General features: G+C 44.5%; 1 protein-coding gene across 7 annotated transcripts in view; it reads right to left on the reverse strand.

Annotated features, from left to right (window-relative positions):
- Positions 1–6,677, reverse strand: part of LOC121928780 (golgin subfamily B member 1-like) — a 231,752-nt gene that overhangs the window by 157,632 nt on the left and 67,443 nt on the right. The gene's annotated exons all lie outside the window — the stretch shown is intronic.

The raw sequence follows: 6,677 nt of genomic DNA on the forward strand, positions 1-6,677 counted from the left end.
CAGAATAGTTATATGAAAGAGATGATAAAATGAAGAACAAATGGAATTAAAAGCCATATGAAGATGAGCCCCAAATTCTAAAAAGTGAGGTAGAAGCTGCAATAAGAAAAATGGCCAAAAAAACCAACACAAATAATCAGGAACAGATGTTATTCCAGTTGAACTTTTGCAGCAGTTCACACTGAAAAAGCCAACACAAGCAAAAATATGCTCAAAATTTTGCAACATAGACTCCAACCATATATGGAGAGAGAAATCCCAGAGGCCCAAGTATGGTTCAGGAAAGGAAGAGGCACTAGGGACGACACTGCAAACATACAAGGGCTAATGGAGAGTGCCAGGGAATTCCAGAATTCCAGCATGTGTTTTATTGACTGCAGCAAAGCATTTGACTATAAAGACCATGAAAAGCTTTGGAATGCACTTAAAGACATGGGAGCGCCACATTTGATAGTCCTGATGAGGAATCTCTTCCAAGGACAAGAGGCCACTGTCAGAACTGAATTCGGAGAAACAGTGTGTTTCCCAACAGGCAAAGGGATCAGGCAAGGCCTACCACCCTACTTGGTCAGCTTATATGCCAAAAACATCATCATCATCATCATCATCATCATTTATTTATTTATATACCGCCCTCTGGCAAACCAATCCGGGCGGTTAACAACAGTAAAATATAAAATATGACAATTAAAAACACTTTATCCCTCTCCCCCTTAAGACAGTATTAAACAGTATAACATATTAAAACACAATGTCAATGCATAAAAACAACAATTAAAAACTAAAAACCCTGATATCCCTCTGTTGATCCTCAACCATCACTAAAATGGGGCCATGGGAGGAATGAGGGAATCAGGAACCTGGGCCGGGATGGTTAATCTGGAAAGGCCTGCCGGAAGAGGTCCGTCTTGACCGCTTTTTTAAAGCTGTCTAATGATGTTATCTGACGGATCTCATCCGGCAGGTCGTTCCAGAGTTTGGGGGCGACAGCAGAGAACGCCCTCTGGGAGGTCGCCGCAAGCCTAGATTTTAAAGGCTGTAGTAAGTTCCTCCCAGAGGACCGGAGAGCGCGGAGAGGATTGTACGGGAGGAGGCGGTCTCTAAGATAGTTTGGACCCAAGCCATTTAGGGCTTTAAAGGTGATAACCAACACCTTGTACTGGGCCCGGAAGCTGATAGGCAGCCAGTGGAGGGACCTCAAAACCGGAGTAATGTGGTCCCTCCTAGATGTTCCTGAGACAAGCCTGGCAGCCATGTTTTGAACCAGCTGTAATTTCCGAGTCAAGCACAGGGGTAGCCCCATGTAGAGTGCATTACAGAAGTCAAGCGTGAGGTCACCAGCGCGTGCACAACCGTCTCAAGATCCCTTACTTCCAGAAAAGGGCGCAGCTGGCGTATCAGCCGAAGCTGATAACAGGCACTCCTGACCGTCGCATTTACCTGATTTGTCATCAGGAGTGACGAGTCAAGGAGCATCCCCAGACTGCGAACACAGTCGCTGGAGGAGAGTGTGACCCCATCCAGGACTGGAGGTTGCAACCCAGTTCTTGGTTTCGGGGCCGCTACCATGAGCACCTCCGTCTTGTCTGGATTCAGTTTCAATCTGTTTTTCCTCATCCAGCCCATTACTCCCTGAAGACACTCATTGAGAGAAGAGATGTCATCGGAATTCGAGGCCGACGAACGAGATACGGAGAAATAGATTTGGGTGTCATCAGCGTACTGATAACACCCAGCACCATAACTCCGTATTATCTCACCCAGCGGCTTCATATAGATGTTAAATAACATCGGGGACAAAATAGCCCCCCCTGAGGAACCCCACAAGTGAGGTACCTCTTACTGGAGCTACAGTCCCCGAGTAGCACCCTCTGAGACCTGTCCGAGAGGAAGGACCGGAACCACTGCAAAGCAGTGCCCCCAATACCTAACCCCCTCAGGCAGTCCAAGAGGATGCCGTGATCTATAGTATCAAAAGCCGCTGAGAGGTCTAAGAGCACCAACAGGGTCACACTCCCCCTGTCAATGCTCAGATGCAGATCGTCGGTCAAGGCAACCATGGCAGTCTCAACCCCAAAGCCTGTCCTAAAGCCAGTTTGAAATGGGTCTAGATAATCGGTTTCATCCAAGACAGCTTGGAGCTGAAGGGCAACCGCCCTCTCGATCACCTTGCTCAAAAATGGCAGCAATGACACCGGCCTATAATTCCTCATATCCAGGGGGTCTAGGGAAGGTTTTTTCAGGAGCGGCCTAACCGCCACTTCCTTTAAACAAGATGGAACATGTCCTTCCCTGAAGGATGCACCGATGATATCCGTGAGGAATCTCATCAATGCATCCCCCCCTGGACGGCCAACCATGATGGGCAAGGGTCAAGAGGGCAAGTTGTCTTCCTCACCTTACCAAGCAGCTTGTCCACGTCATCAGTACTCACAGATTGGAGCTGATCCAGTATAACTACATTGGTGGAGTCACTGGACGCCTCGCCTGTCAACTCTGTTTCAACTGTGGCATCTAAGTCGGCTCTTATCTGAGAGATTTTGTCTGCAAAGAAGTTGTTAAACGCGTCACAGCAGGCCGTCGACGGGTTAAGTAAGGGATTTGGCGCAGGGGTCACCTGCGTCATTTCCCTCACCACCTTAAACAGCTCTGCTGAACGGGACTCTGCAGACGCAATACGTGCAGAGGAGAAGGCTCTCTTCGCATCATAAGAAGAGTAGAGCTAGAATCAGAAGAAGGAATGATGATAGGAGGAAGGAATATCAACAACCTAAGGTACACAGATAATACCTTAATAGCAGAAGACATCACAGACTTGGAAAGTTTAATATGGAAGGTTAAAGAGGAAAGTGCAAAGGAAGGATTAATGCTGAAGAAAACAAAAATTATGACCACAGAAGAGATATATATATTCAAGCTAGACAATGAGGAGATCTAAATAGTTAAAGGCTTCTGTACCTAGGATGAAATATAGATTGGAGTGGTGACTGCAGTCAAGAAATAAGATTAGGAATGGGAAAGGCAACTATGAAAGAATTAGAGGTGCTCCTGAAAAGTAAAGATATACAATTGAGCACAAAAGTTAGAATTGTTCAAGCCATAGTATTTCCCATCACCAAATATGAATATGAGAGCTGGAAAGTAAAGGAAGCAGACAGAAGGAAAATAAATTCACTTGAGATGTGGTGCTGGAGAAGAGTGCTTAGGATTCTGTGGACAAATTTAAAAAAACAAGTAGGTCTTGGAACAGATCAAGCATTTCACCATCTCTCCACGTACTGGCCCTACCATTTTCTTTTTTCCTTTTGCTACAGACATAACCAAAAAAGCCCTTTTTACTGTTAACCATGTCTTCCTTTGGCACAGTACTAACCAGTGTTATATATGGTGCCACTGCCGTTGTCTCTGATAAATCCTTCACCAGAGCCACCCCCACCCCCACTACTGCTGCTGCCCAGTACTGTTTGGCACATACAGCCAGGCTCCTCAGCAAAAGCGTGTCTGACATGGAAGCCCCTACTAGCAGCACTGTTACTTACTATCAACACAGCCTCTTGTCTCACAGGGCATGCAATCCTACCACTAGAAAGGTAGTGCCATGGTGAAATGATGATGCAACAAACAACTTTCCCAAAAGATCATGGTTGAAACCACACCAATGTGGAAAGCTTTGTTTCAGGGTCACTGAGAATTCAGTAGTGGTTTTAGGATTGTTCCCTTTAAAAATGTAAGTCAATCCATCTGTACTTAAAATTAAAAGTCATTGTTAAATTCTGTCACTCCTTTAAGAGATTCTTTTGTGATACAATGACCCTGAAACTCTTGTTTCTATGAGAAAATGAGTGGCAAGCAATGAGTAAAGCAGAGATCCAACCCATTTTCATAAAGCAGAAAAAGGGAAAAAATGACTTGCAAATAGTATTTTAAAGCTGGTTTCAGACTCATTTAGATTAAGTTTTATATATGGTATTTAAATCAAAAATAGTATACAGTGGTACCCCGGGATACGAAATGACCGCGTTACGAAATTTCCGGGATACGAAAAAATTAGATAGGAAAAAACTGTTCCGGGTTACGTTTTTTTTTCCGGCTTACGAAAATTTTTTTGGTGCTTTTCGGCGCTTTTTCGCACGAAATCGCGGCTTTCCAGCGCTAGCGGCTATGGCTTTTTCGGGTTGCGAAATCTTTCGGGTTACGAACGGCGCCGCGGAACGAATTAAATTCGTAACCCGGGGTACCACTGTATATGATAAAACTAGACATTGGCGGGATACAGACGGGCAAAAAGGGGTGTGTTCATGATGTCATGAAGGTATAGCCTTCAGACAGCCCTTACCTGAATGCCGCCATGAACACTCCACCCGCACACCCCAAGCGGGAAGAAGCGGCATTAAAAAGGTGCCGCTTTTCCCCGCTTCTTTTCTATATGCTGCGCAACTGCGCAGCTCTGTCTATAAGCTGCTGCACTGGTACGCCAGAATTGCTACGCCGCTAATTTAAGTTGCCCATTTAAAAGCTCCGTGTCTGCTGCGTCGCATAATGAGTCGGGGTCCTGGAACATGCGCAGTTTGCACCAAGGCTCTAATTAGAGCATCAGATGTCATGCAGATGTGGAAGCTGCAGCACAGCTGCACTCTATTTTAATGCTCGTAACCCTAACCCTAACCCTAGAGCAACATGTACGCATGCGCTGCTAGAATTGTGGAAAGTTTGGAATTTAAAGTGAACCCCTACACACATTCCTGTGCCATTTTCACCTAACAATAAAAAAAAGCTAAAACTTTAAATATTTACATATGTACAAGGGAGGTGATGGGGGATGGCAGGGGGACAGCGGTGGCAGCGGCGACAGCTGTGGCTGTGCATTGCAGATTCAGCAAGAGCGTGGGGACCAAAGGAGAGGAGGCATCCATGATGCTGGTGACACTAGCAACGTGCAAGTGGACAAGGATGCCAACACCAGCTGGCAGGAGACCACCATTGTTCTTGGGCAGGGCAGGGGGAAAAGTTTAAAGGGGCCTGGGCGCTTTAAATGTGCACATATGCTTTCTGCCGCCGGTGCTGAGCGCCACAGCTGTGCAGCTGCGCATCCGCCAGCCGGCAAAAGAAAAAAAAGCCCCGTTTTTGGCTGCCCGTGCGGAAGCTGCCTCTCTCTTTGCAGCGTCCTGCGAGGCGGCGGTATGGAAACTGCGGGTCAGAAACAGCCCCAGGTGAGGCGTCTTCACTGCCCCCCATGTGGAAGCCCCATACACCTTAGCCACGCCCCCGGGGCGGGCGGTCTGGAGGCTCCGTATTCAGCAGAATACACCTCCAAGACGTCTTCCCCTGCCCGTATGTATCCTGCCAGTGTTTGATATAAGCAACTGGTTGAAATTATTTGCCACTGTTTAGATTTCTTTGTGGAAGGACAGCATGATATAATGGTTTGAATGTTGAACTATGACTTTGGGAGAACAGTTTGAATTCCCTTTGTCATGGAAACATATTGACTAACCACTCTGAACAAGCCTCGCCATGAAAAACCTTTGATAGATTTGCCCTAGGATCATCTTAACAATTTGAAGGCACAAGACCCCTTTGTTGTGAAGCCCTTTGGAGAGAACCCTGATAAAACAATTGGACTATAATATATAAAAGACACATAGGTAATAGAGAATGGTTATAGAAGCACCCTACAATTTGCTACCTTAAGGCCCATAAAGTTGTCTTTTTTTAAAAGAAATGCTATCTATGCACCATGTAGCCATTAATTCCCTGACAAATATGAAGAAACATCTTTTTTCTTGTTTGATCTTTTCTAATTCTATCAGAAATCAGTTTCAATATTTTGCTACTGGACTTAGAGGCAGCAATGCCTATTGGTATTTCTGTGAACTTAGTAGTAATTTGGTTCACCTCTTTGATGCCATGAAATCGTACAGTCTTAGTACTTTTATAAAGATCTTTTCTTTCAGCAGTGACTCAGTGCATATTTCTGGTTCTCTTTGCAGTAGCACTTCCTTTTTCCTCATCTTGTATCCATACTCTTTCTTCTTAATTACATCCAGTTGCTTATTCTGAATCTCCTGCTTTTATATTCCATCCAATATTGGAAAACAGCAGATCAAATAAAGCCAATAGTTTTAAATAAACCCAAAAAATATTTGATAACAATGTATGTTATGTAATCCTGACTATGTGCGACTTTTCACATACCCACCATTTCAAGAATATTGCTGCTGAACTTTGTCACTGCTGCAACTATCCCTGTTTCCTGACTTCTTGATATGCTGAAGATCTATGGTGCTGGAGTGTATGCCTTTGCATAAATGCACTCTATGCAGGTTTAGAAAATATGAAACTCTTTCATTGCAACCAAAAAGCCAATTAACTTACATCTTTTTTGCACACTATAGTTGTAGTTGGTTGTGTTCTGCAGTTAGCTCTTCTGGACTGAGTGACATCTTTGTGAAACTGGATCTGATAGTACACTGAGGAAAAACTGGGCCATAGAATATTTACTTTCTGATTTACAAGGAAAAATAACACAGATCCCCATACAAAAATAAACAAATGTTCACCACCACCACCACCACCACCATCTTTTATTTCATAAATTTCAATTTTTTGTCCTCACTGCTTCTTGTATGCAATGTATGTTTTCACTGCTTTAATAGCACACTGGCTATTCATACTGT

This window comes from Sceloporus undulatus, chromosome 1 (assembly GCF_019175285.1).
Source record: "Sceloporus undulatus isolate JIND9_A2432 ecotype Alabama chromosome 1, SceUnd_v1.1, whole genome shotgun sequence".
NCBI lineage: Eukaryota > Metazoa > Chordata > Lepidosauria > Squamata > Phrynosomatidae > Sceloporus > Sceloporus undulatus.